Below are 11,234 nucleotides of genomic sequence, written 5' to 3'. Positions count from 1 at the left end.
CATATCTCTGTAGGGATCTTGATACAAAAATTTATATGAAAGTTCTCGAAGGACTTACATTGATTGGATCAAATATTTCCAAACCCCAAAACACACTCTCAATTTAGTTGAGGCGTTCACTCTACAATTTAAATCAATCCAGAAGAATGTGGTATAACCGTCTAAGTGAGTATTTCACTAGTCAGGGACATGTGAACGACGAACTATACCCTTGTGTGTTTATTAAGTAGTCACATTCTGGTTTTGCGATAGTTGCAGTTTATGTCGACGATATGAACCTCATCGGAAATCCTGAAGAGCTCGCAAGAATTGCCGCGCACCTGATGTCGGAATTTGAGATGAAAGATGTAGGAAAGACTTGATATTGTCTCGGTCTCGAGTTAAAGCACCAATCAGATGGAATCTTAGTACATCAATCGAACTACACCAGAAGGTGCTGCATCATTTTAACGAAGATAAAGCGAAGCCTTCAAGTACTTCTATGGTCGTTCGATCGCTAGATGCAAAACGAGATCCCTTCCATCCAAATGAGGATGATAAAGAGATTTTGGGGCCTGAAGTTCCTTATCTAAGTGTGTTAGGCACTTTATTATACTTAGCTCAATGCACTTGACCTGACATCTCCTTCGCTGTTAATTTTTTTGGAAAGATACAGTAATGCACCAACATGCAGGCACTAGATTGGTGTTAGAGACATTTTCTATTACCTTAAGGGTACTACAGATCTGGGCTTGTTCTATCCCTACGGATTCTTGAGTGATGCCACACCCCCTTGATGCCACTGGGTTTTTGCTACCTAACAAGGTTTTGACGAGGCACCTACCTTGGGTTGATCATATCCTTGATGACGTCCTATAAACGTTTCATTTGATTTTGCATTACTCATGCATTTTTCCTTAGACTATGGATTTTGTCCCCACTCGGGTTTTACCATAACCTTAGGGTTTTTTTTGTGAGACTTAGTTCCTTATGTAAGTTCCTACCTTATTTGAGAATATTGTGTTCCTAGAATCAATGCCGATGAGTCGACGTCCTCAACCTTACATGATGCCGAATCTACTTGAGTATTTACACACTCAACGGGGAGTGTTATAAACTTCTTATTTAAGTGTGATTGTTTAAACCTAGATTAAATTTGATTCTAATTATTCTTCCCTATTAGGACTTGTATTTCTTGGAGGAGAAGGATTTCTTCTCTCCCTTATTACTATAAATAAAGGCATTGCGTAGGAGAAATAACACATCATCTACATAACCCTACAAACACATCTCTCTCTATATCTATTTCCTCTGTACCGCCGGCCCCCTCTTCTTGTCAGTTAAATATAGGCCACAACAAAATAGTAATTTTTTTTTTTTTTTTTTTTTTTACAAAAGTACTTTTTGGATTCGTAGTTCTGTAATACCTCCATCGTAACTCCGATTTCAATTCTGCTTGCACCTACACATTCTTAACATCGAGTGCTTCGAGAATACGGTAAAATAGTGGTTGTACGCATCATGAAAAGACAGTCAACAAGGTCAACAATCTTGACACTACGGGCATTTTTGTCAATTCACTATTTTAAAATGTATAAAATCGTAAAATTAGGGACATGTTGTCATAATCTACCCACCTTAAAAAAATTTCATCCCCGAAATTTGAAATAACTTTCTATGCATAAAATACTTAAAGATAGGAAGAAAAAAAAAAATATATATATATAAGGAAAAAAAAAATCAAGCTAGAACAGTTGTGTAAAAGAGAATGCAATTCCGTTGCGATCAGATTACAATGATTCCTCTTTCATGCCTTTAAACCCAAACTTTTTCTCCAACAACACTATATTATAATATACTACTTTTATGAAAACATAGAGTCAATATATATATATATATATATATATATATATATATATATATATTATAGCATTACGTCAAAAATACATATATAATAACGTAAGGTTAATAATGATGTATGCTCTAGTACTACAATCACGTGAAGACTGGTGATATGCACAGCATATACGAGTCCTAATTCCCAATAGCAATTTAGGATAGGATTGGCCCCTACAATGGATCTAAAGTGAGTGTATGGTGCGATGTGAACATACACGTTAAAGGCTGGCCCTGACCCAGGCGAGTACTAACACTAGTGGTGCATACGATGAGCATATAGATAAATATGATCATGCAACGGTAAATCGATAACTCTAGTCAACATAACACTATTCATGGCGACCAATATAATTAAGGTATCCCATAATAGAATGCATAAGTGTGCATCTTGCAGGATTCAGAATAATTTCATAATTCTTAACATTATGACCTTCCTTCTAAACATTAAATGAATTATGGAAATCACGTAGAAAAATTCTTTATTAATATGTAGTTGGAAACTAAACAAACATATATATACTATATAAAAGATGAGACCCACTCACAAGTACTTGCGAGGTCACAGCCGTTCAAACGAGTAAATACAAATCGCTGATGCTAATCGTACTTAAGCATAATAGAGACCTATTAGTAAAACTCAATCAAAGCGTTTGAATTTGGAGAAACGAATGGTGGATTCAGAATCAGCGCGTTGAAATACTTTAATAAGGGTTTCGGGCAAATTTTGTAAAAAATCAACGATCAACCCTAAAAAGTCAACTGAGATACCAAACCGGTCAACTACGTGAAATCTTCAGAATTTCACTAAATGGATGTCAAAAACGGACTTGGGGCATTGAAATTAGCCCTTAAGCGCCTTTTTTTTAATTTTTTTTTTATATAACGGGTCGAGCTGACCCAATGGACTCGCGGGTTGCGCCCATTGAACCCAGCAAGAAGGAAGCCGGAACTGGGCTTGTTCTCCAGAACTTCGATCGAGCTCCATTCTCAACTAAACTTCACCATTTAAGTGCCAAAATAAAGCTCGGAGGATGGAGATTTTATACCATTTTGGTTCACAACTGTGGTTGGAGAAACGCATGCAACCCCACGATCCTTCGCCGGAAACTGGGGAAAGAAACCCCACGTGATTTCAGTCCTTAAATCCTACAAACACATACATATATCTTCAAGATATTTCATAAATGACAAGAAATGACATGAGAAAGGGATTCTTGAGGCCTACCTTGTTTGGAAAATTGTGAATTCTCATTGGAGACGATGGTGGGTGGTCATGGCGGTGTTGTACCTATGCGTTTGCAAAGAAAAAGAGAGCTAAGAGGGTTGTGAGACAGTGGAAAGGTGTCTCCAGCTTGGCGTGACGGTGGCCGTCTCACTGGAGTGGCAACGGTGTAGTGATGGTATGGTGTGTCTGTGTTGACAGGGTGGGGAAAGAGAGAGCTAAGAGAGGAGAGTGTTGAGAGAGTTAGAGCGAGGAAGTGACAGCAAGAGTTCCAGAGAGTGAGGGAAGAGGGACACGTGACAGGGAGAGAGAAGAGACACTGTGATGTGTGGGCCCCACGGGCCAAAAATAAATTATTAAAATATTAAAATATCCTCCAAATAATACTAAAATAATTATATAATAATAAAATATTATTACACTAGTAATATAATATTTATGAAAAATATAAAAAAATAATTAGTAATTTTTTTTACAAAAGTACTTTTCGAATTCGTAGTTTCGTAATACCTCCATTGTAACTCCGATTTCGATTTCGCTTGCACCTGCGTGATCGCATCATCAAGTACTTTGAGAATATGTAAAATAGTGGCTTGTACGTGTCACAAAAAAGATGGTCAACGAGGTCAACAATCTCACCATTAAAGGCATTTTCGTCAATTCACTATTTTAAAATGAATAAAATCATAAAATTAGGAACGGGTTGTCATAACCAACGCCAAGCTAAATAAGTCACTAACATTTTGAATAAATTGTGACTAACACACATTCGTAATAAAAAAATAAAAAATTTCATTATGCTAATTGCCTAGGTTGTAAGTCCAGTTCACGGATTTTGACTTTTGCACAAAACTCGAGATCTACACCCTAAGCTCTAAGCTCCTCCTAGTGACATTCTAATATCTAACCCTAAACTCTCAAAGTCAATCTCGGGTTGAAGGGCAAGTTTAGAGATTTTTGAGGTCCGAGGTGACGTAAAAAAATATGCCCTCATTTCATATAAAAAAAAATATTTGTTTTCACACGTAAGACATTAATAAAATTATATTTAGAAAAACACTTCAAACTTAATAATTTAAAAACATGGAATAATTAATTTATTTTGTATCAAGAGAAGGAAACTAAAAAATTTCGGGCTTTCAAGTAGATAGATTATGAGTTTTATTTTCCATCTGAACTTTTAAAGTGTTTTTGTATAAATCATGAGTTATTTTTTCTTATTTACTAACCTCGTCAATATAAGATTAAAAAAATATTAATGTTTTTAAGTTTTTAAGGATATGTATAAGTAATGAATGAACACTAAATTAAACATTTTGATGACACATAATATGCAAATTTAGTCTACACATTACTTTTTGCTGAAGATTAGACTTGAATTGAAACGGATATTTAAAAATAGCAACCCACATAGCTACTAGCTAGTAAATAAGTTAACAACCAAACAAAAATTTGTAAAAATTGAAAAAATAAACATGCACATAGCATTTCGAACTTAGAAATCTCATTAATTTTAAACAACAAAAACCATTGCTTCTAATTAAACTTCTTGATCATTTAGCCAAATTTTATAAATTTATACTGTTATGAAAAGAAATTTGTAAAAATTGGAATGTAAATAAGCACACATGATGTTTTGAACCTAAGACCTTATCATTCAATTTAAACAACAAAACCACCAGTTCTAGTTAAATTTCTTTGTCACTAAACCAAATTTTATAAATTTATACTCTTATAAAAATATATATAAATATAACACCCTAATAACTTTGGTGCCCCTAATTTTTTTGGGCCCCGAATGGTTGCCCTACCCGCACTTGGCCTGGGCTAGGCTTGCCGGGCTGTAACCGATTTTTTTTTTTCTTTTTTTTTACAATGATGTATCTATACTAAGAGGTAAGAGAATAATTAAGCTCAAACTCACCATCCCCGAGATTCAAATTTATGAAATCTCACTTATAAAATTTAAAAAAAAAAAAAAAAGCTTAAGGACAAGATGGGTAATCAACCTTAAATTTTTTTCTGGTGATTGGCCCCCCTTTAAAACTTGTGACTACTCTAAAAGATAACTAATGCAGTACACACACTCTGTGTGATTTTAATTTTTATGTAGAAAAAAATAGTGAATTGGGAAACTTAGACAAAGTAGAAAAAAAAAAAATAGTCGTGGGTGCAAGAGAGAGAGAGGGAGAGAGAGAACACACTGTGTGATTTTAATTTTTATGTAGAAAAAAATTAGTGAATTAGGAAACCTATAGAAAGTTGAAAAAAATAGTCCTAGGAGAGAGAGAGAGAGAGAGAGAGAGAGAGAGAGTTTTGGGTATTGATAAGGCGACATGAACGTGAGGTTCAGGAAAAAACAGCAAAATTTGTTTGTGCGAAAGTATTTTAATACCCACATTTTAAAAAATATTTTCTTTCATTTTTTGTATAAAAGGGTATAACAGTAATTTTATTAATTTTTTACTGACAAACAAGGTTTTATTAATTTGTAGTATTAATATATAAATAGAAGGGCTGAAAAATGTGTAAAGATGACTATTTTGGATGTATATATTAATTTGTAGTATTGATATATAAATACAGGGGTTAAAAAATGTGTGAAGATGACCATTTTGGATGTATATAACCGGGCTTTGGGATTTAATTTAATAAAAACTATCTTTGTGTAATATAAAGAATGGAAATTACAAAAAATATAGGGAAGAGAGAGAAGTTGGAGACAAATTTAGGAGAGAAAATGTGTTTATAAGTAAGGGGCATGCTTGGTATTTAAATTTTGGAGAAATGTTAAGGAAACTCTCTTAAAGTGGGACTCTCCATGAACTCTTTGTTACCTCACAGTGTAATGTCAAATTTGTTACTAACAAAGTATTGTGCTAAAAAAATGAGGTGGTAGGGATATCCTGGAGAATCCCAGTTTTGAAAGTCTTCTTAGCATTTCTTTTAAATTTTGTTATGAAATTATCTAACGAAAAACAATAAAAAATGGGGACATACTAGGTATTTTGAGGAAAGGGGGTTGACAAGCCCCCTTCTCTTCATAAAAGTTTTAGTAATGCTAGAGAGACTAAATTTGTAGACAAAATTTGTAAACCAAATGATGTGTCACCAATAAGAAATGAGCACATTTATCAACATGATAGGTGATCTCTCCAGTGCAACAATATCATTCGATCCTCTTCAAAGACCATCAGGAGGAGGAGGCGAACATCAAAGTTTGGTTATGGCAGCTCACGAAGAAGAAGACATGGGAAAAACTTATATCTTTTTAGCGAAACGACACTGCTCTTGAGAAAAAAATTAAAGATGTTATTAAAAAAAAAATAATAAAAGGCTCATTAACACTTCTTCCTTCTAATCGTTTTATAAATTTGAGCTCACAACTATAGACATTTATGAGTTAGCTTTATGTTTGATTCACACTATAACAATATTAACCTAAAAACATAATCAAAAGAGCACTAAATGGCCCAAAGGGTGAAGATGTATACTAAGGGCTGGTTTGGTATTGCTGTGCTTTGAAACAAAACTGCTTCTACTATGCTATGAGAATAAGCAGCTGTGAAATAAAGCAGCAGAGTGTTTGGTAAACTTTTTTTGTAAAAGTGCTTTTGAAAAAAAAAAAAAGCAATATTAGAGTGTTTGTAAACTTTTATGTAAAACAGATGTGAAAAAAAGCCGGTTTTTCAAAGCTAGGTTTTGCAGCTTCTTGTTTTTGGCTTTTTTTCATCCAAAACTATGAAAAAAAGCTAAAGCTGAGTGTTTACCAAACACAAAAACAGCTCCCAGCTTTTTTTGATAGCAGCTTTTTTCAGAATCACCTCAGTACCAAACCAGGTCTAAGCACACAGTGGTACAGCCGGATTCGCCAAGTACTCGACCAAATGGCTAACAAAAAAGCTGAAAAATTATTTTTGGCTTTGCACGCTCTATTGGTGAGATGCAACAAAGATAGAGACTTACATTTGTCAGTAAATTGTTCCCCCGGTAAAGTAACTTTCTAGTTCGCCCCAGCTCACATCCTTAGTCTCTCCTCCAACCATTGATTCCGCTCTCACAATGAGACTGACGACGATCAAAACAGGAGGTCTGTGTTGTTAGTGTGAATATGTTGCCAACTTTTGCGCCGACGAGGATTACAAAGTGGGGTTTCTCAATGGTGAATGACCAGACGTCAGAGTGGTGCAAGAAGACAAGATTGATGAAGGCTAAGGCTTGGATCTTTAATATGATGGCAGAATCGCCGGGGTCACGGTGGTGGATATGAAGATCTTCGCCTACTTATGGAGAAGAAGGAAGACAAGGTGATCCAATGAGGAAAAAGATATATGTTTGGTAACGGGTTTAAAGATAGAGTTGGGTGTTTGGGCAATGTGTTGGGATAAAATTTCAAATGACAAGGCGGTATAAGGCTATTGAGCCACATAGGACATGAGTAAATTTGGATACTTACGGTCAGTACCTAAGTATTGTTCATATTAAACTATTTAGTTAGACTTAATATTTTTCTTAAATATGGTATTTTTCTTAAAACCTATGCACAACTAATATTTAATATAATTTACCTTATATTTTTTTGTCTGAATATATAGATTCTTTATAATTTTTATGCAACAATTTGAAAAAAGTTGAGGTTCCATTATAAAATTAATAGGCACTCTACGGAGTAGTAGAACTTTTTATAAGCGCATGTTATGTCCCTTATTTTCCCTGGTGTGGCACTCATAATCACAACATGTCCCCTCATGTATGGTAAATTTTCAAATCTAACACGTGGACAACTCAAATCAAGTGAAGTGGATCGCATGTTGGTAAACACTTGAATAACTTGGGAGATGTGCAATTCCCATTCCTCTTGTCCCACTTCCCTTACATAAACACGCCATGATTGTGTTAGGAATGTGTCCAAAGAAATGTGATTGCGTTCGATTAGTCTAGTGGTCACACTTTTTTTTTTTTTTTTTTTTTTTTTTAAGTTGAGATGAAAGATAAAAAAAAACATTGTGATACTAATTTCATTATGAATATAATTGTGTAAATTCTATTGGAATTTTTTAGATAGTGTTCTATTTCAGATGTATTACTTGAAAGGCAAATATTGTCCCCATAAACTTACTACTATAAATACAGGTACAATGGAGTGAGATACACACCTCTCACCTATTCTCTCATCTCTCTTGCCGCTACACTCTCCCACTCTCTCTCCCTTTATCATTCTTCAGGTAAATAGGCCTACAACACGTTATCAACACACGCTTGCTGAAGGAACTAGAGGTTCGTGAAGGAAATTTTTCTACAACTAGCATTCAAAGGGCTTATTTCGTTTCCAGCAAATCAAACTCTTTTAAAACAAAAAATTGATATTTTATAAGCCCCTATTAGCATAAAAACATTCACCATATGCATCTTACTATTATATGTATTGTATATTGCATATATTTTTCAATATATATAAGCATGTTCATGCCCACGCAATCAATGTTTTCATATTCTGATTATGCAAATTATATTATATTATGTTATTTTGCCATATTGAATTATGTGAGTTAGAGAAAAACAAGAAAATAGTAGCACGAACTAGAATTTTGAAAACCTAAACCTGAAGCCAAGCTGCGCCACCTTAAGAAGCGCTGTGCCTGCACTGAGCTGAGCCTGAAAGCTCTAGCACTGCCAACCAAAACGACACCGTTTGATGTCTTGGTTCAGCAGCCCATGTTTTGGGAATGCTTCGCACTGGCCAAGTCTGGACTTTATCCTGCCAAGCCCTCAGCTTGCTATACACTAGGCTTGCACTTCCTCGACCCACCCCAGCTTTGCAGGGCACTTGCTTTGCTGAGCTGACTATCTTGGCCTGCCCAGGGCCCAATTTTTTTATTTAGCAGCTTTGCTGAGCTGACTATCTTGGCCTGCCCAGGGCCGAATTTGTTTTTCTGCAGCATGCAGCTCACCCAGCTCACATTGGGTTACATGGACAACACTCAAATTGTCTAGGTTGCTCTGCTTTATTTATTTTTTTTTATTTTTTATTTTTTAACCGCACCCAACTAAGTTGGGGCGGCCACGGCTAAGCCCAAATTTTGGGCTCCATTTTCTCAATTACTTGGCCCGAAGCCATCCAAAACAAATATGACATGAATGTCAATATTTCTTGCTTCCACGATTGACCCATGTTTAGTCTCGATTATTAAATTATAGTGACCAACAGTCTTTTAGTTCGACAAAAACCAAATTAATGGTCAGCATCCCACTTTTGTAAATTACTGATTCAATATTTTATTATTTCTATTTTAATAGTAGGCACCTTTCATTATCCCGAAGCTACTCACACTTGGGTTCCTGAAGCGGTTCTTAAGGTTGTCACAGTTCAGTGGTCGGCCCAGCTCTTGTTCTCCTGAAGATTCAGGATCGTCGAAGCTCAGGTGCTGAGGCTCCATGCGAGGCGCTTGTGCAATGTCCCAAGTATCAAAGTTGCGTTGGACTCAGATCCTACTTGCAAAGGCGTGAATAACCATTTGGATGTCGAATTGCTCCATGCTTGCATTAAGATTAGTGACTTATGCTGGGTCGAAATGGAGATCGATGCGATTGGCTGTCCTACTAGAGTTATGTTACTTAATTTCACATAAACGAAGACCGGAGTCTGGGTTTGCAGGGTAGACCCGCTGAAATTCTCCAAGGCCTTCATCTGGCTTTTGATGTCCATAAAGTTTGCATTGTTTTCCTCTCGAGATGCTATGTTGGTCTTCTGTAGCTCGCAAACTGAGGCACTGATCTTTTGTAAGGTTTCCTATATTTGATTCATTGTGGGAAAGGTTCGAGAAGCAGGAGCATCGTTGTTCCATGGGGTGGTTGAGCAATCAGGGACTTAATTGCTTGTGTCGGGAGTAGTAGAGTCGTTGGGAAGTGGATTGTTCTCTGTTATGGTATTAACGTCAGTGTTAACTAAAGTTTCTTATGCATATATGCTTGTGGTAGAGTGATCTGGTCCGGCAAATATAAGTTCACTCTTAATAAAAACACTAATTGTTGGAATTAAATTTGCGCCCCACTGGTGGGGTGTCGGCCAAAGGCTTTCGACAGTTAAGTTAGTAAGTAATTTATGAGACTCAAGTTGTAGGCAAGAGAATAGAGTATGCAATTATTGTGTTACCCGAAATGGACCCTAATGGGTGTATTTATGCCAATTGAGAGAGAGTCTTTTAGGGTACATGATCTGTATATTACTGGGAGAATCCAAGAGATATCTATGAGTAGATATTGCATCGCCTTAGAAGTATGATTACTTGCGGTGCACGCCAAATCCCTAGATTATAGGAATCTCCAAGAATATAGGAAACCTGACTTATTCCATATCGAATCAGGTTTCATTATCGTGTAGAACAAGAATGTCAATCTTAGTGAAGTTGACGGACTTTGCCCACTTATTCGAATGATGGTGAAATCTATGGCCCGTCTGTACATCTCTGTGATAGAAGCTGTTGAGTCCATAACCGGACTACTGAGGCATCTGTACTCCGATCCATCTTACTCCGACCATGGAGAATCATGATCCAACAAATAATAATTGTAAAAAAAGCTATAACGAGGTTATGGTCAAACTTTTTGATGGTGAGGGTGGCCCTTTTTCAAGGTGGAAATCTCTTCTAATTAATTGGATCGCTGCCGTCTCCTTCTATGTTGAGTCCAAAGCCCATGATCCATATTTGGCTCATTGGTTACCTTAAACAATCTCTTTCTTACCTTGTTGCCGGGGACTATTTGGTGGCCCTTGTTCAAGACAGAAATCTTTGGCAATGATCTTCCAAAGAAATTTATTAAAAGGTTGAGCCAAAAGGGTTCTTAAATATGTGACAACATGTTAATCATTAAATTTGTTAGAGTTACACTACGGATGTAACATTATATTTTATTAAGGTATCATAGACTAACTTTTTTTTTTTTTTTTTTTTTGACAAGAATCGATTAGATTGCTTTATTTTATTTTTATGAACGAAACAAAATACAGATGATTGGCTTCGCCTATTATCCAATTTATAAGCAAACCATAAAAATAGGAAGCTCATTATTTATTTTCCAGCAGCGCCCACATGTTTCACATATACTAATAGAATACATTGGCTGGAACGGATAT

The sequence above is a fragment of the Pyrus communis genome, chromosome 12, assembly GCF_963583255.1.
Source record: "Pyrus communis chromosome 12, drPyrComm1.1, whole genome shotgun sequence".
NCBI classification, from domain to species: Eukaryota; Viridiplantae; Streptophyta; class Magnoliopsida; order Rosales; family Rosaceae; genus Pyrus; species Pyrus communis.
Note: the sequence above shows the minus strand (reverse complement) of the source record.